Genomic DNA, 24,185 nt, shown 5'->3' on the forward strand with positions numbered 1-24,185 from the left:
TGTCCAAGGCCAGCTTGGATGGGGCTTGGAGCAACCTGAGACAGTGGAAAGTGTCCCTGCCCATGCCAGGGGATTGGAAAGAGATGATTTTTAAGGCCCTTCCCAACATGAAACATTCTGGCATTCTGTGATAAAACATGGCTAAATCTGGAATTAAACAGCAGCCCTGATTTGGGAACCAGCCAGGAGCAGTAGCATTGAACAGAATTTCCTGACACCTTTTCACAGATCCCACGGAAGGATCTGGAATTATCCATGGAGCCTGGCTAATCTTTTCACATCAATCTGTCTCTCTCCACCTAAGGAATGGGAGCCAGGCATCTTCATGCAGTGATATGGGAGATGTTTGCCCATCCCACCAGCTTATCCTGCAAATTATTCACTCCCAGGACAATCTCCCATCTTTCACCAGCTTCAGATTCACATATGTATTCCCAAAATACATATGTGGAAAGCGCAGCGAGTTTTCCATGTCTGTTAACAATCTGGTAGTGAAAGGTGCCAGAAATATATTTAATCTGGGTTTGAATGTTCAGCTTGACAGCAGCTGATATCTCCTCACTGACATTTATTAGATAACAGTTCCTGATATCTCGGGCTCCCAAACTAGGCTACGGAATCTTTTGAAATATCCAGGCTGCAGGATCATTCCCAAAGTGGGTTTTCTTTCTCCAAAAACAGTTCCAGCACTGGATCCCAGTGGTGATTCCCACCCATGGTCACTGAGGAACTGGTCATGGGTGGCTGAGGGTCTCAGCATCTTTGTGCTTGACAGGTGGACAATTTTTGGACAGATGAGCTACAGAATTTCAGCTTCTTGACTTACAAATGATCTCCTCTATGTGACCTAAAACATTCCAGATCCAGCTTTTGAAAGTTACAAAAAAAAAGTGCAAAAATAATGTAACAAATCCAGGGCCAACAAAGACCACGGCCAACAGACAACATAACCCCAAAAAAATTCCCAAAACCAATTCCATTTTGTGTCTGGTAGAGCTGCTGATATGATAGGGATTTACAGTGTTGTCCAGGAATTAATTGGAGCCACGGGAGGGTAATGAGGCCTCAGTCCTGAACTGGGAATGAGCCACTCTTGTTGTGTCTCTCTCATCTCCACCAGGACCTCAGCATCCATAAGAGGAAGGAAGCTGGGCATTGACCCCAGTAAGTTTTTCCTATTGTCCATGAAAGAGGATGAGGAAAAACTCTTGCACTGCGTCCTCTGCAAGGTCATCCCCAAACCAAGGCTGTGTGCTCAGAGCAGGTTATTTTTATCTGCAGAAGGTTTTTAAAGGAGCAATTTCTTGAGCTCATTGACTGTGGATCTTACAAGTACATCTTGGATCAGATTTTAGGAACAGAACACTCTTCATGATATTTTTTCCACACTTGGATGATGAAGGAAAGTGAGAATTGCACAGCCAGATGATTTCTTAGCTGATTATTTTGGAGTCTATCCTAAGTGTTTACTCACATGTAAAGCTTTGCTTTGAAGAGTTTTTAACGTCTGGAGTGTGGACTTGCTCCAGGCTTAATTTTTCTTCAAAGATTCTGTCTTTGAAAGCAAATCAAAACAGACCAATGCCTATTTTGAAACATCAGAGCCTCTAATTCTGCGAAATAGTTCTGTTTTGTTCCTCCCTGAGCAGCTGTGAGCTGTTTGGCATTACCAGCAGTGATGATTTCCAAATTCCTGGAAGGCCAGGTGGGCACATCCATGTGACAGGGAGCGAAGACCACAAGAGAATATCTGGCATGACATTTTCTTCTGTAAAACACAGCAATTTTGAAAAGGTTCCTGGGGTGGGATTCATCTCACCTACTTCTCTGAGGCCAAAAAGACAAATCTCTACAATTGACCCAATCATAAAACTTTTGGGGGGTTGGAAAGGACCTTCAGGATCATTTAATTCAAGCCAAGAGCAGCCAGGTTTTGTTTCTCTATGGGGTTTTCCAGAATATCTATTAAAGATAGGCTGGGTCCTATCAAAATATTTTCTACAAATTAATTACAACAAACAACCCACATCGCTTTTAAGTCTTCACAAATCTGATCCATTTTCATCTGTTTCTGAATTTTTGGGAGAGAGAGATGAACACATTTGGATCTACAGCACTTTTAGGTCTTCACAAATCTGATCCATTTTCAGCTGTTTCTGAATTTTTGGGAGAGAGATCAACACATTTGGATCCAGGTGTATCTGGCTGGATGGAGCCAGAGTAGATGAAAGCCTTCCCAAGGCCAGTGGTGCCACCTAATGGGAAAATTCCCAGGGAATCCATGTCTCGGAAGTTCAGTCCTTAACTGGAGTGTTGCTAGGTGACGTAGAAATGGAAATTAGGAGCTCTGACGTCAGTCCCTCTTTTCTGCTGTCTTACGACCATTCCTCCGTCAATCCATTCCCTCTTCCCAGGCATCCGGGCCACAAGCAGGAGATTGCCCTGGGAAATTTGTTCTATTTCCTGCTTAAATCCAATCTCAGCAATCCCTGGAGCTCCTGAAGCGTTTTTGTCCTTCTTGGCGCTCAGTCTGTCTGGGGAGGAAATGATCCCAGATTTTGGGATCATGGAGAGCCAAGCAGGAAATGAGATGGAATAAGGGGCTGCCACAGGAGGGACCAGGACTCGGGGGGTTTGTCTAGTTGCAGATTTTGCAAATGAAGGACGAGACAAGTTCTCTGCATTGCAGCACCCACACTCAGATCCATCTGGATCCACACTGTGGCTCTGCAAAAGAAGGGATAATATCTCAAATATCTCAAAAGTTCCCACCTGGCAGCCCCCTGCGGCCACTCCAAATCATGCATAACCATGAGAGTGGGCAGGAATGAGCTGCCAAGCCTCTCCTGGTCTCCAGGGATTGTTGTATTCCCTGGCTGTGTTGCCTGCCCAGCACTCACACCTGTTTTTCTGTGGCTGTATCACTCACCACCGCATCCCTGCCACCTTTATTTTTCAGAGATGTGTTAGAGGGGGTAGAGCAGGTCTTTCTCAGGTCTCATCTCAGCTCTACCCTTGATGAATCATGAGTTTTAATCCGTCTCAGCCAGGTTTTCTCTTTTTCCTTTTCTCTGAAGTTCAAAAGTTATTTAATTCTTTTTTTTTTTTTTCTGTGATAAAGGTGTTTGCAAGGGCTCATAAGAAGAAAATTATGTAATGTGATATCAAAGCATTCTTTCTGCTTTTCTGGGAGAGGGCAACACTGAAGGGAGGAGGATCCAGTCCCTCTTTCAGTGCCTCATTGACACAAAATACCAAGAATTGAGCTCACAGAGGCCCTGTGCAGTTCCATGGCTGGAGAAGGGATTGACATTTAGGGCAAAAGGGAGAAACCTTTAATCAAGCAGACTCAGATCATTAATTCCAGCAAGGATCTGGGCTCTGCTGGCAATGATGACTCTGCAGCTGTGGCTGGTGCTGCTCAAAGCCTGGAAAGGTGCCTGGCAGAGGTGGTTGGGCACCAGTGATTGTCCTCAAAGGATCATAAAATCATGGAATGGTTTGGGTTGGAAGGGACCTTCAAGATTACTGAGTTCCAACACCCCCACCATGGGGCAGGGACACCTTCCACTATCCCAAGTTGCTCCCAGCTCTGTCCAACCTGGCCTTGGATACTTCCAGGGATCCAGGGGCAACCACAGCTTCTCTGGAAAACCTGGGCCAGGGCTTTACCACCCTCACAGCCAAGAATTTCTTCCTAATATCCCATCTAATGCTGCCCTCTGTCAGTTTGGAGCCATTCTCCCCTGTCTTGACACTCCAGGCCTTCTTCCAGAGTCCCTCTCCAGCTCTTTTGGAGCCCCTTTAGGCACTGGAAGCCTTCTCTTCTCCAGGCTGGACAAACCCAGCCTTTCCTCATAAGAGAGGAGCTCTCTCTCTCTCTAATGATCTTTGTGGTTTCCTCCAGACTCACTCCAGACTAAGCAGCCCCCCCACACCAGTGGCTCAAAATTACCCCAAATTTACAGGGCAGCCCCTGCCACAGGACTGGGAGCAGGCAGTGGAAAGAACAAAAATCCCTTTATATCACGATTTTTGCTAAAATACTGGAATTCTAAAACCCTATCCCTCTTCCACAGGCTCAGACTGGTTGAGGTCCAAATATTCCCAAATCCCAGAATTCTGAAATCCCAGAATTTTTCAATCCCAAAATTCCCAAATATTCCCAGGAATTCCAAAATCCCAGAATTTCCCATCCAAAATATTCCCCAAATTCCCAAAACCCAGAATTGCCAAATTCTGGAATTCCTGATCCAAAATATTCCCAAAATTCCTCCATGAGGTCCCTGCTCCAAAGCCCTGCTGGAGCAGGACGTGCAGCCCCTTGGGCAGGAGGACCTCCAGATGGGAATATGTCAGAGAAGGGGAGCTCCACACTCTGTCAGGGCCACTGGGCCCAGTTTGTCCTCCTTTGGCCACAGCTGAGCTGCTCGTGTCCCCTGCAGTGGCTGCCAGGGCTGCTGGGCCTGGGCTGGGCTCTGTCCTGGATGTGTCCAGGTCTGTCCTGAAGTGCAGAGGGCAGGGGTGGGCAGAGAAAAGCACAGGAAAAGTGTGCTGAAGCCCGGGATTGAACCAGGGACCTTTAGATCTTCAGTCTAACGCTCTCCCAGCTGAGCTACTTCAGCCCTGGCACCAAAATTTTTTCCCCTGTAAACAACAGGTAAACACACTGGAGCCCCTCAGCCTGGAAAATACAAGTTTGAGGGAGAGGGCTTGCTTCAAGGTCAGTTGTGATTGATGCTGAAAATCACTTTCATGGATAAGGGGTTTTTCCTATTTCCCCAAACCCACCTTTGGTTTCCTGCTTGGCCATACACCAAAGGTGGGTCAACCTTTCTGCTGCTTCTCAGGGCAGTCCATGCCACAGGACTGGGAACAGGCAGTGGAAAGAACAAAAATCTTTTTCTATCACGATTTTTGGTAAAATACTTGAATTGTAAAACCCTGTCCCTCTTTCACAGGCTCTGACTGGTTGAGGTCCAAATATTCCCAAATCCCAGAATTCCCAAATCCGGGAATTCCCGAATCCCAAAATTCCCAAATCCCAGCAATCAGGATCCCAAAGATTCCTGAGAATTCCCAAACACTCCCAGAATTCCCAAATCCCAAAATTCCCCAATCCCAAAATTCCCAAATATTCCCAAAATTCCCAAATCCCAGAATTTCCCATCCAAAATATTCCCCAAATTCCTAAATCCTGGAATTCCCAAATTCGGGAATTCCAGAGCCCAAATAGTCCCAAAATTCCCAAATCCCAGAAATTAGAATCCCAAAATTCCCCAGTCCTGGAATTCCCCATCCCAAAAATTCCCAAAATTCCCAAATCCCGGAATTCCCAAATCCCAGGAATTAGGATCCCAAATATTCCCAGGAATTCCAAAATCCCAGAATTTCCCATCCAAAATATTCCCCAAATTCCCAAAACCCAGAATTGCCAAATTCTGGAATTCCTGATCCAAAATATTCCCAAAATTCCTCCATGAGGTCCCTGCTCCAAAGCCCTGCTGGAGCAGGACGTGCAGCCCCTTGGGCAGGAGGGCCTCCAGATGGGAATATGTCAGAGAAGGGGAGCTCCACACTCTGTCAGGGCCACTGGGCCCAGTTTGTCCTCCTTTGGCCACAGCTGAGCTGCTCGTGTCCCCTGCAGTGGCTGCCAGGGCTGCTGGGCCGGGCTGGGCTCTGTCCTGGATGTGTCCAGGTCTGTCCTGAAGTGCAGAGGGCAGGGGTGGGCAGAGAAAAGCACAGGAAAAGTGTGCTGAAGCCCGGGATTGAACCAGGGACCTTTAGATCTTCAGTCTAACGCTCTCCCAGCTGAGCTACTTCAGCCCTGCTGAGGCTGAGTTTTTCCCAAAATCTGTTGGAACATGATGAGATGTCAAACTTTTACTATTCAAAGCAGTTTGCCTAACACTTCTCCAAGAAGAATCATTGAATGGTTTGGGTTGGAAGGGAACTTTAACATCCCCTCATTTCACTCCCTACCATGGGCAGGGACATCTCCCACTCTCCCAGGTTGATCCAAGCCCCATCCAACCTGGCCTTGGACATTTCCAGGGATGGGGCAGCCACAGCTACTCTGGGCAGCCCATTCCAGTGTTGGAATGGTGTGACTGAGCACACAACAAAACAAGAGAGAACAAATCTCAGGAAAACCCAGGCCAGGAGCAGCCTCTCCCCACAAATAAGAATTTTCCCTATGGCGGATCAGCTGGGAAGCTGACATGGAAAACAGACTTGAAAACCTTTCAGTTCTCTTGGACTATTATGTCATACATTGCACCAAAATGTGCAATTGTTTAACTACACTTAAATCACTCTAAACTACATAAATTGCCTCAAATCATCCCTCTTTTTTCCAAATGCTGGCACTTTTTTGTTTCAGAACACCGCAATTCTGCTATCTTCTATATAATTATGTAACATATGCAGTTCATTGTTGCCTCTCCAATAAATAAGACTTGTGCTCCCCAGTATGCATCCAATAACACCTAATTTTCCCTGTCTTAAATTGTCTTAAAAAGAAATCCATTTAGAAATGATTGGGGGGTAAATTTGTGCTTAAATGTAAATTATTTGAGATCAAAAAATGAGAGAAATTTTCCCATCTAAATGTTCTAAATGTTGTTGTTTAACAACTTGACTTATAATCAAAGTCCCCAAAACTGCAAAGAACAAGGACTATGTTTTTTGGTAGTGCTGCTGCTTGGGAATCCAGCTCCATTTCTTGAGCATTCCCAAGCATTCCTTGTGCCAGGGATTTCAGAGGGAACCTGGAGAGGGTCCTCATCCAAAATCTGTGTGCAGAGTGAGGATAAATGTGGGAATGTAGGCAATGGACACCTCCAAGAGGTGACACCTCCTGGTTTCCCTCAGCTCAGAAGAAAAGCAGAGAAATCACAAAGTTTCCCTAAGTTTACACCAGGATCCAGCAAGGCTCCAGAACATGTGGAGATGGAAGAAAAATCTGGAGCATCTTTAGCTCCCTCCAGAGCAACCTCCTGCAGCTGAAGGTCATCAGTTCACCCACGTGCTTCATTCCAATGCAAGAAGCATCAAACATTAGAAGCAAACGTGGAATGGTTTGGGTTGGAAAGGACCTCAAAGATCATTTCATTCCCACCCTCCTGCCATGGGCAGGGACACCTTCCACTATCCCAAGTTGCTCTGAGCTCTGTCCAACCTGGCCTTGGATGCTTCCAGGGATGGAGCAGCCACAGCTTCTCTGGGAAACCTGTGCCAGGGCCTTCCCAACCTCACAGGGAAGAATTTCTTCCTAATATCCTATCCAAACCAACTTTCATTTTGAAGCATTGTCTCCTTCTTCAGGTACTGGAAGGCCACAATTAAGTCACCCCAAGCCTTTTTTTCCAGGCCAAACAATCCAAATTCCCCCAGCCTTCCCTCACAGCAGAGATGCTCCATCCCTGTGATCATCCTGGTGCCTCCTCTGGACTCGCTTCAACAGCTCCATGTCCTTCCTGTGCTGGAACTCAGAGCTGGGTGCAGCATTCAAGAATCTCTTCTCCCATTAGAGGTGGCTGCTTCAATAGTGAGATCCAAATCTTTACATAGTCTTAAGTTTGGGTGAATGATTCAGCTTCATTATTTGTCTGTAAAAAAACAAGTAATCTCTAACAAGGAGAAAAACCTGGGTGTGAGAGATGGAAAAGGATTGTGGCACATGGCAGTGAAATGTGTGGAGGACGGGAGGTTCTGTGTTTTCATGGAAATCACAGCTCTGATCCAATCCTGGTGTGCAGCTCTGTCTCAGCACTGGGAATTTCTTTTCCAGCCTCGGGAAACTCCTCCAGGTACTCACCCCTTTCAGATATAGGGTTTGTGTTGTGGCTTCCCATGGTTTCTCCTCCAAAATTCCACTGCTGCACTATGGCTAAGCATGAACTGTGAATTTGGCTGCTCCAGCTGTGAATTTGGCAGCTCCAGCCATGCACAATGAGCTTTCCTGGGTAGACAGACATTCCCTGCCAAGATCTGAGACTGCAAGTGCCAGCTGGAGGTGCTCCATAGGATTTGTTGGGAAAGGGGAAGTATGAGCTTCCTAATTTGTTTGGAAGCCAGGCAGGCCACACCAGGCTGTTGGGAGGTCTCCATTTAGGATCCAGGTCTGAAAATCTCTCCTGGCTAAGCCAACCTACTCCTATAAATGTTTGCTGCTGGAGACATGTGAGGATATAAACTGGATCTTGCTCTTGGAATTAGATAAGAGATGAGGTTGAAGTCTTCAACCTGTCTGAGAAGAACTTTCAGAGTTTGCTGACCAGGTATCCTGGAGACTGTACTGTGGCCTTCCAGTACCTAAAAGAGGATACAGGAAAGCTGGAAAGGGGCTTTTTGCAATGCAAACAGTGACAGGACAAGGAGGGACGGCTTTAGGAGTGGAAGGTAGATTTAGATGGGATATTACAAAGAAATTCTTCCCTGTGAGGGTGGTGATGCCCTGGCACAGGCTGCTGCTGTGGCTGCCCCATCACTGGAACTGTTCAAGGCCAAGTTGGACAGGGCTTGGAGCAACCTGGGATAGTGGAAGATGTCCCTGCCCATGGCAGGAGAGTTAAAACAGGTTGATCATTAAGGTCCCTTCCAAGCAAAACCATTTTATGCCATTCCCAGAGAGCACAGAACAGGATCAAGCCCTGCAAACAACACGAGCCTGGTGGGGCAAAAACCCTGAGTGGATCCATCTCCATTTTGGCATCTGAAATATGGGAATAATTGGACTTTGACGCGGGTGTTAGAAGGGCACTGCTTTAAATCCAGAAACATCCACAAGCCATAAACAAGATAATGGCATCAATAACCCAGCCCCAAGCCGTGCAATTGATTCTCCACGGATAATGCATCCAGCGGGAAATGGACCCGAGTGACACCAAGTTTGATGGGAAGATTGACAGCTCTGAGGCATAGAAATATTGACCTAAAGGGACTTTTGGTAGCTGATCTGGGTCCTGTGTGGCAGGAATGGCATTGGATCAAACATCTAGCCAGGATTTGGGGGCAGGGAAAGCTCGTTTTTCCCCTTCCCCACATATTTCTCAAGTTAACAGGTGCAAAATAACAGTGATATCCCCTCCCTGCCCAAAATAAGATTTTCCTTCCCCCTCTCCCCTTCTCCATTTTCCAGCTTCTCCCTCCAGCACCAAACTTTCACCCTCCACCATGAGAGGAGAAAAAAAAAAAAAAATAATGTTCCAGCCACAAAATGCTGCACTCTGGGCTTTCAAACCCATTGTCCCCCCAGGTGGGAAATGACAGCCAGCAGAGCCGGTAAACAGAAAATAGCAGAGCAACTCCCACTCTGCGGAGCTGCTGCCTCTTCCTCCCTCCAAAGGCAGCCCAGGGATGAGTCAGAGCTAAAAGCGTCTCTCTCCCTGTGGGGCTGGGGCTCTGCCTGGCCCACCTGCCTTCCCCCGCCGAGGAGGGGGCTGGTGCAGCCCCCCGGGCACTGCCTGTGAGTCAGGAGACCCTGCCGAGTCAGAAATGTCCCCAGGGAGGGAGGTAAAGCCACCTGCCAGCTCCTGCTCATCTGACATTTATTAAAGGGTATGTTATCCCAGCATGGTTTTGGAGGGGTGAAGCCTCCATCGGTCTCCTTGCGGCTCTGGGAGTTCTGTGGTGCCGAATCTTTTTTGGGGGATGGGTGGAAATCGGAGCTGAGTTTTTTTGGGAGGGTGGTCAGACCTCCTCCTGCCACATCAACAGCTTTCCCCTGTGAAAAAAAATCCTTCAGGATCAATGAGCAGCACAAGAGCTGCGTGAGGGGGAGATTCCAGGGGTTTAGCCACAGACCCGTGTCCCTGAGGGTGATTATGCAAATGGGAATAATTAAATCTATGAATAATGTTTGTCCATCACAATTGCTGCCTGGATTGTTTAATGCCTTCTCTAATCCCTCTGTCCCTGGCTGAGAGCTGCCCCCATGGAAATGTCCCAGAGCTGGTGGAAAAGGGTGGGGTTTGTATTTCTTAGGATTTCAAAGCCTCAGCCTTTCCCTAAAAAATGAAAAATGATTGAACTGAGGGTTCCCACTTAAAGGAAGACAAATCTAAATTCAAGGTTATGAAGCAAAGGGCTTCTTTTTTAGTTAATATATAGGAAATTGAAGGGGAAAAATGTTTGGCCCTCAGTGAATTTTAAAATTATTTCAGCACCAAACCCTATATTTCTCTTAGTAAAGGACTTTAATTTAATTGGATAATCATAGAATGGTTTAGTGTAGAAGGGACCTGGAAGATCATCCAGTTCCAACTCCTCTGCCATGGGCAGGGACATCTTCCACTATCCCAGGTTGCTCCAAGCTCCATCCAGCCTGGCCTGGAACACTTCCAGGGATGGGGCAGCCAAAGCTTCTCTGGGAATTCCATACCAGGGCCTCCCCACCCTTACAGGGAGGCATTTCTTCCTAATACTTAATCTAATTTAATCCACCCTCCCTTAGCTTTTTTTTTTTTTTTTGCCCCAAATTAAGGGTGAAGATCAGTGATAATCCAAATAAAGTTTCTCCTGATGGTTAACAAGGTAGAGTGGAGATAAACCACATCTAAAAACTCCCAACAGCTGATAAACTGTGCATTTATCAGGCTTTTGATTTATTCCAAACATATAACTATGGTCATCAAGTAACAGCCAGAGGGAAAAGGGGAAAAAATGGAAAAAAAAGTTGGAAAGTTTTGAAGACAACAAACTGTGTTTGCTGAGTCTTCCCCCATCTGCTGCATTTCACTCTGTTCTCACAGCCTTGAGTAACAGACCCCAACTAATTGCAGAGTTCTGCCTGTAAATCCACAGCCTGGTTATTTTTAACCAACCTTTCTTCTTTTTTTTTCCCCAGAATCTCTCCAAGATGCAGAAAGGCCATAATTTTCTCACCTTCCTAATGGAAGCAGAAGTGGGTGGCAGGGGGTTGTTGTGTCCATTCGGACAGGACAGGGAATGTGAACAGCAGCTGTTGGCATCTCCCATGGGTGGTGAAGCCTAAGACTGAAACCTGAACCATTTTTTGGGGGGGTTCCAGGCCCCACCCTGACCAAGGTGATGTTTTTGGAGCTCTAGGTACAACCCACCACACCTAGGGAGGATCTTGTGGATTCTGGGATATTGTCCTTTCCTTCTGGGTCATGTGGGCAGTGGGAATCCACTCTCCCCTTTCACTTGGCTCCAGCAACACAAAAGTAACAGCAAAGGGCTCAGAATTGTTCAGATGGGAAAAGACCTGAAAGATCCTCTCATTCCGACCCCCTATCCAAGGGCAGGGACACCTTCCACTAAACCAGCTTCCTCCAAACCCTATCCAGCCTGGCCTTGAGCACTTCCAGGCGTGTGGAATCCAATCTCCTGATGATTATACCTCTGAGAAGGGGCCTGGAGTTTCATCTTTAGTCCCTAAGATGGAAGGGTACAGGCTTGTAACTGATAACACATAGGGATTAAAAAAAGCCCAAACTTCTGTTAATTAAACGGCTGACTTTGAGAAATGCCAGCCAAGTATTGTATGTAGAGAGGGCTATAGATACCCAGGCTTAGAGGCAGATATAAATTCTTAAAATAAAATTATTCTTTCCACGAAACAGCACAAATATCTGTAAAACTGTGGCCAGCCTTGCCAATAAATTATATTTTCCCCAGCAGCAGTGGGAGTCTCTGTTGCTGGCAGGATTCTGTCACGCAGGACACACCAGGATGTCTCCTTCTCTCACTGACAACGTGAAAACAAATTGGGATAAAACCCCCACGCAGCTGCTGGGCTTCCCCCAGGAGGAGGCACAGCCCACACATGGGATGGGTTGGGTGCTGGCAATTGTAGGTCATGGCAAAAAGCTTTGTTTTTTGAGGGCCACCTTCCTGCTGGGCGAGTGACAAGTGTGTCCCTCTGCAGCCCCAGCAAGTCTGGCAGACGCCACCGCTGCCACTGCCTGATGACACCCAGGATTTCAGGACAAGAAAGAGGAGTTGAGCCTGTAAAACTCAGAGTTGGGTGAGAATTTAGAGCAAGGTGAGCAGTTCACAGTTCCCACCTAAATAGTTTTTTGTTGTTTGGGTTTTTTTTTTTTTCCCAGCTCGTTCTGGGGCAAGAACATTGCAGGGTCAGGATGTGGAGGAGTCACAATCTCAGGAGGTGTTCAAGAAAATCCTGGATGTGGCACCATGTGCTGGGTCACAGGGTGGGGATCAGTCAAAGGTTGGGCTCCAGGATCTTCAAGGTCTTTTCCAACCTGAAAGATCCTGTGATTCTCAGCATGAAAACAGCCTGAACCTTTCCCATATGTGCATCGGAAAAGGCTCTAATGCTGGAGGAATCCTGAAAGTTTCACTCATCTGATTCCTTCAGAGGGATGGAGCACTGCTCCTGTGAGGAAAAGCTGAGGGAGTTGGGGTTATTTAGCATGGAAAATAGAAGGATACAGGAAAAACTTGTTGAAGTCTTTCAATGCTTAAAGGGAGTTTATAAGAAAGAGGGAAACAGAGTTTTTGAAGGGTGTGGAGGGACAGGACAAGTGGTTATGGTTTTAAACTGAAAGAGGGGAGATTTAGACTGGCTCTGAGGAAGAAATATTTTGTGGTGAGAGTGGTTAAACACCAGATGGGGTTATCCAGAGAAATTTCCATCCCAGGAAACATTCAAGGTCAGATGGGATGGGGCTCTGAGCAACATGATCTGGTTGAAGATGTCCCTGATCATTGCAGGAGGTTGGGCTAGAAGACCAAAAGTTCATTTAAAGTTCATTTCCCACCCAAACTGCTCCATGATTCTGTTGTAAGGGGGTCTGAATGTGACCACCTGGGATGGAGTTCTCTGAAATGAGATGAGATGGATCCCAAACCAAATTCCTCCACACATCCTGAATTGCATTAGATTGCCAAGAAAGCAGCCAAGGTGCTCCCTAAAGAAGAAGTGCCCCCACTCCCCATTTCTTTCACAGGACCAGACATTTTTGCTGTTAACATTTTTTGGCTGCTGCAAACTGAGGTGGGTTAAACCCTGCCTGGCCTAAAAACTTCCAGCTGGATGTGACAAACCCCCACAGGTCCAAACTGCTAAAAACTCCTGTGCAGAGGGTAAAGTCTGCAATGTCCCATCATTCTGATGGGTTTGATAGTAAAATTAAGAGCGTGAAATTCCTGATGTGATCCTTTGCCCATGAACATGTTCATTTCTCTTATTCACCACAGTCCAGCCCAGACACTGTATTGGAAACAGAGCTCTAAAACAAAATAATAGATAATAAAGTCCCTGAAAATGAGTTCATTATTGAATAAGAAACTTTCTGAATTTAAAGATTATAATTTAACTCAACAATAATAAAAACAATTAAAAATTGTAATAAAAATTAAAAAAATTAAAATTAAAAAAATTAAAATTGCAATAATAATTGAAATAAATGAAAAGTAAAAATAATAATAAATAATAGTATCATTAATAAAAATCAATAACATATATAAATATAAAAATAATAAATAGTAAAATAATGAAAATAATAATAAAATATCTTTGTTGATTGCACCTTGAATCGCACTTCTGCTTTTGTTCCTAGGTCTTTCCCATCTGTCTACCCAGCCCAGGTCATGACTTCTAGTTTTTTTCCTTTCCTTATGGAACTCCCTGTCCCATCCCAAGGACCACCCAAGTATGGAGTTGGTGGGAATCCTCAGGCACAAGGAGACGTGGTGTGCCTTAGCCCACCCACAATGGATGAGTTCTTGTCAATGATTTGGGTGTCCGACTCCAAGTTCTTCTGGAAATACCTGAAAGACACCTTCAGCTCACTCCCTCAGGGTGCCCAGCTCCATCCAGGCAGGTGCCAGCAAACTCTAAGAGGAGACATTTAAATTAGATTTTAGGTGGAAGTTCTATACTCAGAGGGTGATGAGGCTCTGGCACAGGTTGCCCAGTGAAGCTGTGACTTCCCTTTTCCCTGGAAGCATCCAAGGCCAAGCTGGAGGAGGGCTTGGAGCCACCTGGTTGGAATGAGATGGTCTTGAAGGCGCCTTCCAACCCAAACCATTCCATGATTCTATTCTGTGATTCCATGATGAATAACTGCCTTCCTTCCCAATAAACTTGCCTGGAAAAGTCCAGACACATTTCATGACACCAAAATCATGGAGAAATGTTCCTTTCTCTGGAGAAGACCTCTCTGTCCAGAGGGCGCAGTACAAACCTACCAGAAAATAGCAATAGCCATTATTTCTCTAATGGACACATTCCAGGGGTTTAAAAAAGAAGAATTCCAAGGATTTCAAAGACAACTTGAAGGCTGTTTTTTGTAGGGATGATTTGGGAAAGGGGTGGTGGATTTGAGTCCATTCTGTTTAATTCAATCAACCACTAATTCGGATGATAGGATTGTTATTAAAGCTGGAATTGGGGATAATTTGCGTTTAGAAGCAACTCCAAATGCCCCTTTTTGTGGCTTCAGCTCATTTGACACAGAGAGAGAAGGCCACGTTCTATCAGAGTTCTTGTGTAGAAATCAGAGACCTTCTGGAATTTACTTAAACCGGAGCTTTGATTGAAGATTTTCATCTCTCATTACCATTTAATATGGTAAGAAATTTAACTAAGTCATATTTAAATGGTAATTAAGGGTGTTGTGGGTTTTTAAATTGATGCTATAGTAGCTCTGAAATTCCCAGCATCATGTGCCAGACGCATTAATGTGAGGTCACGGCTCTGAGGAACATTTAGTTAGCCCTGAGTCACTCTTGCCACTAGAAGTTTCCATTAAACCTAAATTCTCATGTTAAAAACAGATGAAAAATGCCTGTTTTGTAAATTCAAAATTATTCCAGAGTTTGTCTTAGTTTCACAAATTAGTCGGTCTCAGACAGACAAACAAAAAACAGCAGGAAGCAGAAAATGTGTAGGAGATGCAGCCTCTCATTTAAAAAATATTTTGATTTTCTGATTGGAAATGACATTTATTCCATCAGAAGTACTTTTGAACATAAATCAAAATCTGGGCACTGAAGTGAAACATTCCCTTCTAGTGAAAGCATTATCAACTTTCCAGTCTACCAGAGGAAAACAATGTTTGATCAGACTTTATGCAAAATAGGCTACTGGGCTTTCTTTCTGCTGCAGACCACAAGGAAAATAATAAATCCATTTTCCACAAGGTCTCCTGTTAAGGGGGGTCATTTCTGGGTTGGAAAATGTGTTTATGAGAAATAAAGATGCAGGGTCTGAAGGGACTTCATGATACTTTTATAAATGCCCTGATAAAGTTTCCCACTTCCAGAAAGTATTTGGAAGCCTATTTCTCCATGGAACATCAATATTCAGAGAGGGTAGAAATTCATTTCAGTATTCCACACACAATCCTTTATAAATTGGTCAGCCAGTGTTAAAGCTGCAGAAAAATATCATAGCAAGTCAGCAAGTTATGAAGACATAATTTTAAAATAACACTGGGTTGCCCCACTTTTCCAGCAAAGTTCCTCAATATGTGCATAATTTCCAAAGTTGTGCCCTGCCGAGACAAAATTCCCACTTGAGATTTATGGAGTGGACTTGGAGGTGCTGGAGGAACTGGGATTTTCTGCCTTCTAAAAGGGGATTTACAGGCGTGTGCACACCTCTATTTCTGCCTCCCTGCTATGTAGAGCGCGAGCCATCCCTGCACCACACGAGGGGGAAAACACATCCACGGCTCACAGGGAAAGTGGGGAATGTCAGAGTCTTGGCTGAGGAGATGAGAAAGGTGCTGTTTTCATATAAAAACTCATGTGAAAGTAGCTAAGAATAGGTATCCACTGCAGAAATGGAAAGCAGATTCCTGAGGGCTGCCCAGATTGGCCTTCATGAGCCTGAGAGCAGAGTTTGGGGGGAAGAATCTTTTTTTTCTTTCCTTTCCCTAACTTGCGTAAGAGGTTTTTATAGCCAAAAAGGGAAACTTCTGCTCTGTGCTGCAGAACAAGAAATCAAATTTGTGAACTACGAAACAATGGAAAAATAATCTTTTTGTACTCAGTGGTGCCTGGAACATTTAACTTCACCTTGAGGGTTTTATTTGATACTGATCTGGTCTCTTAGTTCAGCCTTAATAAATAACAAGTGAGATGTGACTCTATTTTCTGAAGCAGTTCACGTCTGAATGGAGCCCAAATCCAAGGGCCTAAATTTATGAAGGTACTTGTCCCTTCTGTCTTGTTTACATGGCTTTCCTCATTCCTGGAAAAATCAGTCTGAGATGATTTTAAGAATTCTATTCAAAGAGGCCTGAAATTCCTGGGAAATGTATATCACTGTTTGACTCATCTCAGCATTAGGAAGTTTCTTCACAACTTTCTTCTGGAGGGCAAACTTGTGGCTTCTTGTGGTACCTTCCACAGTCACAGAATCATGGAATAGTTTGGACTGGAAGGGACCAGAAAGGTTATGGAATTCCAACCCCCTGCCATGGGCAGGGACACCTTCCACTATCCCAGGTTGATCCAAGCCCCATCCAACCTGGCCTTGCACACTTCCAGGGATGGGGCAGCCACAGCTTCTCTGGGAAACCAGGGACAGGGCCTCACCACCCTCACAGGGAAGAATTTTTTCCCAATACGCCATCTAATCCCACCTTCTGCCAATTTAACGTAATTTCCCTTGTCCTGTCCCTCCATCCCTTGTCCCAGGTCCCTCTCCAGCTCTTCTGGGGCCCCTTCAGGCCCTGGAAGGGGCTCTGAGGTCTCCCTGGAGCTTTCTGTTTTCCAGGCTGGACATTCCCAGCTCTCCCAGCCTGGCTCCAGAGCAGAGGGCTCCAGCCGTTGGAGCATCTCCATGGATTCCTTTGGACTCACTCCAGGAGCTCCACATCCCTCTTATGTCAGGGTCCTCAAAGATGGAGACTGTTCCAGGTGGGGTCCGTCAACCTTCTGGTCACACATTATAGGTCTGGAAATAAACCCATCTCTGCCATTTTTTTTTCCATTCCAGGGTTCAGTAATTCTAATTCAGTGAAGAGAACCTTGGAACCATGAATGCCACAGTCCCTCTACATCCAAATTCAGGTTGCAAAACTTGTTCCAAACTTGAGCAAGGGTTGTTTTACACAACAAACTCTCTGTTGTTAAGGATTAGAGCATAAGGGATTGGAGAACACCGAACTGTGTGTTCCTGAGAGAGCCAAGAGAAAAGTTCACCCCTTGGCCAAATCCTGAAGGGAGCTGAGAGAGGACAGCACTTAAAAGCTTTAGATTAAATCTGATTTATGCCTCTGTCCATATTTGCCAGCAAACTTCAGAGGAACTTTTGGTGAAGACTGGAAATTTGGAAAAATGGCCGTGTAGGGAAAGGTATTAAAACAAGGTTCAAAGTAGAATCAAAGAATCAGAGAATGGTTTGGTTTGCAAAAGGTCCTGAAAGATCATCCAGTTTCAATCGCTACCATGGGCCGGGACATCTTCCACTATCCCAGGCTGCTCCAAGCCACATCCAATCCCTTGAACATTTCCAGGGATGGAGCCACAAATACTCCTGCAACCTGTAGTTCCACGAATTAGGAAAGCCACATAAACAAGAGAGAAGAAACAAGCATCTGCATAAATTTAGGCTCTCAGATTTAGGCTCCGTTCAATCTTTTCAAAGCTTGGAATAAATCCACATTTTCTTGTGTGCAAATAGTGGGATGGTCGCCACAAGTTAAACTGACCTTCCTAGGCCACAAACCTACCAGCAACAACATTCTGGACATTTATTCTTCAGTATAGTCAGTATCTTCAGTATAGTCAGAACAGAGACCATCCAGAGTTAAAAAAAAAAACCCAAAGAAAAGCAAAATATGAGCTGTCTAGTAGCAAAGTCACTGTCAATGCACCATGCCCAATGCACAATTCAATTTTGAGGACTGCACTAAAACACCAAAAGCTGTTGCCTGCAATACTCAAAGAGCTGCTGTTTTAACTTTCCTCTTGCGTCAGTGTCTGGCACCTTTTAAGATGACAGCTTATTTGTAACTTATTCAACCTGATGCCTCCTGAGCAATGAAATGTGCCCCTGGGACATTCTTTTTTCCCTTTTCCTCTCCGTCTCACATTTTACATCCCTCATACATTTCAACAAGTTCATAATAACTTCGCTTTGCCTCACTACTCTGATTGCTCACATCTCCGGGTTATTTACCAAGCGGAGGGTGCTGCTGCAGAAAGGACAAACAGATTAAGGAATTCAGCACTTTGCTGTACCAGTAAGAAAATTGCATCTCTCTCTGCACACGGAGATGAAACAGGGGCTGGAAGTGGCACAGCAGTCAACCTTCACTCTTGCCTTGTGGATGGTGGGGACAAGGAAGCAGAAAATAACCCTTTTCTCCTGAATTTTCAGGGAACATTGCAGTGTTCTGGCTGCAGAGAACATATCACAGAAATAACAGCATATTTTTATCTTTTAAGTTTTATTGGGCATGATAGGGGAGCCACTGTTTAAGCATGCTGCCTAAACACACATTTGGGCTGACAAAATGGAGCTGTAAATTCTTTTATGTAGAAGGAGAAGGGCTGTAACACATGGAGGCACCAAAATTCTCCCATCATTTGGGAGCCCCAAGCTTGTAGTGAAAATCCATTGGCTGAGTGATGCAATATTCCCAGTGCACCTGGATTAGTGAATGCAATTATGGCAGTAAATATCCGATAGATTTAACCTATAAACATTTATAGAATCATTGAAGGGTTTGGGTTCTTCAAGATCATCTCATTCCAGCCTTCTGCCATGGGCAGGGACCTTTTCCTAGGCAAGGACCCTTTCCTTAGATGAGGCTAATCCACCTAAATTTTTACCAGCTGAGGCCACAAGTGTTGCAATGAAATATTGGAGAATTTCAGCAGCATAGAAGTTGATATTCCAACTCCTTAGAAAAATTTAAAGACTTTTAGAAGCTGTTTTGGGATTGAATACCTCTCAACACATTTTCAAAAACTGGAGACCTTCCAAAGAAGTGGGGGCCTGTGGACATTTCATCAAGTCCTTGAGGGCTCCTTCCAACTCAGTATATTCTGTGATTCCATGTGATAAATGCTGGGCTGTAAAGTCTGATCCTCAACAAGCAAAATCCCTGTTAGCTCAGAAGTTCTCCAAAATAGAAAATTCAAAGTTAAAAATATCTCTCCAGCACCAGATGACCTTGTTCCCTGGAAAGTAGGGCTCGTCAAAGAAATCTGTTATCTGTTCAAGGAGATTTCATGTCTGGGCGATAATGAAAGTCATGATGATAAAACCTACTTTGGTTCCACTGGATTATAACCAGGTGCTTTCAGGATTGAGGATGCTGCCAAATAAAGGAACAAAAAGACCCATCTTACATCAATTAAAACCCGTCTCAGTCCAGCAAATTCTAATTTTAACGGGGAGAGAAGGATTTGCAGTGATTTTTATCTTCGTTGCAATCACCTTAAAGAGAGGCTTCTGAGCAAATATCGTTCAATATTTTTATCACAAGGGAAAATGGGTTGAAAAAGATGGGCTTTTGGGGAAGAAATTCCTTACTCTGAAGGTGGTGAGGCCCTGGCAAAGGTTTCCCAGAGAAGCTGTGGCTGCCCCATCCCTGGAAGTGTCCAAGGCCAGGTTGGATGGGGCTTGGAGCACCCTGGGATAGTGGAAGGTGTCCCTGCCCATGGCAGGGGGGGTGGAACTGGATGATATAAGGACTTATATATATATATATATATATATATATGACTATATAATGCTTCCAACCCAAAGCATTCCATGATTCCATGATCCTGTACTAATTTTAAGGTGCACAATCACATCAGTTCATTCAAGTGGATAAGGAGCAGTTTTCTTGCGAAATTTTCAGTGTTTAACACAATATCTGAGATAGCAAGGAGGGAAAACTTTATAATTTTGAGCTATGCAAGAGGAAGTTGCATGAATCAAAGTGTTGGAAATTGAATTTTATGTGAATTTAGCCTTGAAATAAGACAGTATTTCCAAGAGGTGGAATTAATTATATTCACTTGGAGTTTAAAAGTGGACAGAGTAGACTGAGTATTCCCTGAAATCTCTGAGACAGAAATAGACAGCAGAATTTGCTGAAAATCAGAATTTACCTTTTTTTGGTCCTTTTGAAAGACATCTTTTAAATGAGGAAAAAAGCAAAAATCATCCACGTTTCCATGAAACTGGAATCCCCAAGCTCCTAGAAGTTGCTCAGTAAATCTGACACTCCTGTACACTTCATTACTAGCTGGCAATTAGGAAGCCCATTAAATGCTGGTTAATGAGAATACTAATTGCACTGAGCAGCTGCAGGTGGCTCCCAGCACTTCCAGTTCTGGGGCAGATCCTCCATCTCACTGCCCAAGGCTGGGAAATATCCATCTCCCCAAATTCCCAGCTCTGGAACAGCCCTGCCAGAGCCATCTGCTCCAGAGCTGGAGAGGGCACAGCAGATAAAACACCCAGCTCTGGATAAATCCAGCAAAGGACCAACACAAGGTGAGGAAAGTTGTTCTTGGCTTTGAGAAACACAGCTCTGGGCTTGATTAAAGGTCATGGAATGAACTGGGCAGTGGTGAGGCAGCTCCAGTCCTGGGGTCAATTTGGGGCTCTCGTGATAAGAAGGACATTGAGGGGCTGGAGAGTGTCCAGAGAAGGGAATGGAGCTGGGAAAGGAACTGGGACACCAGGAGCAGCTGGGAAAAAGGCTCAGCCTTGAGAAAAGGAGGCTCAGGGGGGACCTTCTGCATCTTTACAATTCCCTGAAAAGAGATTGTGGTGTGGTGAGGGTCAACCTCTTCTCCTGGGCAACGAGAGATGGGAAAAGGGGGAACAGCCTCAAGTTGCACCGGGTGAGGCTCAGGTTGGATATTTGGAAAAATATCTCCACTAAAAGAGGGGCTAAACACTGGAACAGGCTGCCCAGGGAAAGGTTGGAGTCACCATCCTGGGAAGTGTTCAATAAACCAGGCTGACCTGGCACTCTGTGGTGTGGTTTAGTGGATGTGGTGGAGATCCAGCTAGAGGTTGGACTTGATGATCTTGGAGGTCTCTTCCAAAATTCTGTGATTCTGTGAACCTGAAGAAAATTTTAGATAAAATATTTCATTCAAAGGTCCTGTCATTTTCATGAGTTTTTGTGGCAAAAGGAGCACAATGGGAGCAGCAAGGTTGATTCTGGGAGGAGGGAAATTATAATCCTGTGGCAGAGCAGGCCCTGGAGTTCCTTTGAGAGGGGAACTCAGCCATGGAGGGGCTGGATTGCAAAGCCAGTCAGACTTTCAGGGGTTTTCTTCCCAAAACTTTCACACCTGTGGCTTGCAGCAAAGAAAGATCATCCTGATTCTCCCTGTGTGACAAATTCTTGTCACTGTGGCAGCATTGGGAACCCAAAGTAGAGATATAGAGATAAACCAGATTTTGATGTCAATTCCAACAGAACCTTCCAGCATTGAAAGTTCAGCATCATTAATAATACAAAAACCTTTGAGTGCAGCACTCCACCCCCAGCCCTGCACTCCACACAATTCAACTTACTTTACTTTGATTTCATCTAATTACAAAGCATTACTCACGAGAATGACGGATTTTATTACTCACTATTATACAATTTCTGTGTTCTCCAGTCCTAACAAAAAGAAAGTACAGAAAAAGATGTTATTTGAGAAAAAATAAGACTCCCCCTAATAACAAAATACTTAATTTTTAGAAAGAATTTTGATGCCAAGACACAACTTTTGCTGAATTTGCCAGTTTGATTCAAACTTTTTCCATGTTTGACATCTAATAAATGCCACATGAAGTAATTCTGTAGTGAGCTTCAAATTTGTCACTCTCATGACTAATTCCTTTTAATTAGACTTAACAACATATAAGAAAAAAATGTCATCATTTAAAGTGAAGTCAGTGATGTATTGATTGGATAAGGACTTAACAGCATAAGTAGTTTGTTAGAAAATTATTCAAGTGATCATATTTTTAATTTCAGGCCATTTCTTTTCTCTCTCCTGGGTCCCATTGTACATAACAGCAATATCCTTCCTGATTTTCCCTACATTCCATGCTCAAGGTACACAATGCTTTATGGAATTCTGCTCATAAACACAGTCATTTCAAGCATATGAATTAAAATGATTAAATATTCTGATAAAATAAGGCATTTTGAAGACATCCAGAAGAGAAACAGCTTCCTTATCCCAATTATTTTGACCACACTTGATACGTGGCTGTAACAGAAAAGGTAAAAACAATGGAAATTCATCCCCAGATATTTGAGGAAATAAAATGTGAGCAGGCAGATTGTTGGCATCACCTTTCAGCCATAAATCCATGACATTACTCAGTATTATCCTGTGCCCCTTCACAAACTTTGAACAAGTTTGCAAGATTTCTTTTTGCTTGGGTGGAAATGTCTGAAAAACTCCTCTTCGGGAGTTGAGATGAATCTTTGTGCAGCTCTCTCTCGTTCAGAATTCCACTCTTTTTTTTGTGATAGTTGCCTTCAGCATAAATGAATTGCCCAAAATTGTGTTATCTTAACCCAGATCTTTTAAAATCATCACTAGAGTTTATTCCTTAGCATCACCATGGTCATGGAGTTATCTACAGTGATGAAGGGTTAATATTGTACTTTTATCTATGTTTGCTTTCTCTGGAATTTCCTCCTCTTGTTCTACTTTTTATACAGAATGAAATTAATTTTTTACTGAATTATCATTTAAGATTGCCTGAGGAAAACACCAGATCCTGAAAAATCTGTCCAGATTTAAGCCATCCTTCAACTCTTACAGTGCACAGGTCCCTCCCAGGCAGAGCAGCCTTGAGGGATGGCTGCTGGCTGTCTCAGATTGTTTAAATAATTCACAATATTTGTTTGCAAGAAGTTACTCCACCCTCAGCAGTTTGGATTTTCAGAGAACTCTTTTGGGAAGAGGGGTAGGAAATTAAACTAGGTTGGGAATTCAGTCTTAGATTTCTTGTCCTTCTTTATTCCAAAAGTGCTGCAAAACAATTAACTTAGTCCTACTCATTAGTCTTATATTAATGAACATCATTGTTAATATCTGAGTGACCTCCTGAATTCCTTAGGAAAGCAGTGCTCTTACCCTTATGTCCATTGACAAGGGTTGATTTATTGTAATTAAATAGTTGATTTATAGTAATTAAACAGTTGATTGGTAGAAATAAATGGTTGATCTACGGTAATTCATGAAGAATCCAGGAGAGCAGGGATAGACCTGGGGCAGGACAGAAGTTGGAGACTGGAGTTCCTTTTGGGCTGAAACCTGGAATTTCTCAGAGGCAGCTCCACAACGTGACAGCTCAAAATGCACAAATAATGAGGAATTATTAAACCTGTAGGATTTGTTATGGAACAAACATCAGGAAAGCTTAGGAATATCAGAAATACTGAGACCACCAAAGCAGAGGGATGTGCTGAGTACCGGTTCCTGACCAGAGGAAGGAAGACCAGCTCACTTTAGCTGATTATCTTCTTGTGTTTTCCTTTGATTTTTTTCAGGAATTGAGGGAAAGTATTATTAAGCCTGTAAGATTTTCCACTATCAACCACCCATTTTATTGCATCCAGCCCATTCTTTTTTTCCTTTTATTTTGTCATACAGTGGTAGTATGGAAACTCCACTATGGAAACACTTGCTAAGGATGCTGCAGGAAGATAAAAACATTGACTGTTTGTTTAGGCTTTGGAATCATCTTAAGGATTTGTGTATTTAATTCTGAAGTATCTTGTTCCCATCTTGTCCCCCTTGATACAAAATCTGACCTTGACACTCAGGACTTTTAAAAGACTTCAGTGCCTTCTGTAGAAACTGCTTTGGGGCAATTTTGGCAGAGAGCTGCCAATGTATTTTGGGCCTCCCATAGAGGGTTCTCCAAGGGAAATATAAGGTTAGGTGAATTGGTTAATCCATAAAGGTGATCAGAGGATTTCTTGCCATTCCACACAGAATTTCTAGTGATAATTACCACCTTCATGGTTCTTTCACTGACTGGAAAAAAAAAACCCTAAACCCCAAAACTTGTTGGTTTATTTCTAGCTTGACTTGCAGAGTTAACTCATCTGTTGCCTCCAAAAAAAGCAGAATTTTACTCATGTGGTTGAGTAAAGACAACATAATATTTCAAAGCAAACTGGGAGGTTGGCTCAAGTCAAGCCCTGCTCAGGCCCAGTGCCAGCAGACCACTCCAACTCATTGGAGCTGTAAAAATGTGCCTGATCAAT

General features: G+C 44.0%; 2 non-coding genes across 2 annotated transcripts; both read right to left on the bottom strand.

The window, feature by feature from the left end:
• Positions 1–4,552: 4,552 nt before the first annotated feature.
• TRNAF-GAA (transfer RNA phenylalanine (anticodon GAA)) lies at positions 4,553–4,625 on the bottom strand. Its single transcript has one exon. It is a non-coding gene; the product is annotated as a tRNA-Phe (tRNA).
• A 1,128-nt stretch (positions 4,626–5,753) lies between these two features.
• Positions 5,754–5,826, bottom strand: TRNAF-GAA (transfer RNA phenylalanine (anticodon GAA)). Its single transcript has one exon. It is a non-coding gene; the product is annotated as a tRNA-Phe (tRNA).
• Between the last annotated feature and the right edge of the window lie 18,359 nt (positions 5,827–24,185).

Source organism: Molothrus aeneus, chromosome 1 (assembly GCF_037042795.1).
Source record: "Molothrus aeneus isolate 106 chromosome 1, BPBGC_Maene_1.0, whole genome shotgun sequence".
Classification (NCBI taxonomy): Eukaryota; Metazoa; Chordata; class Aves; order Passeriformes; family Icteridae; genus Molothrus; species Molothrus aeneus.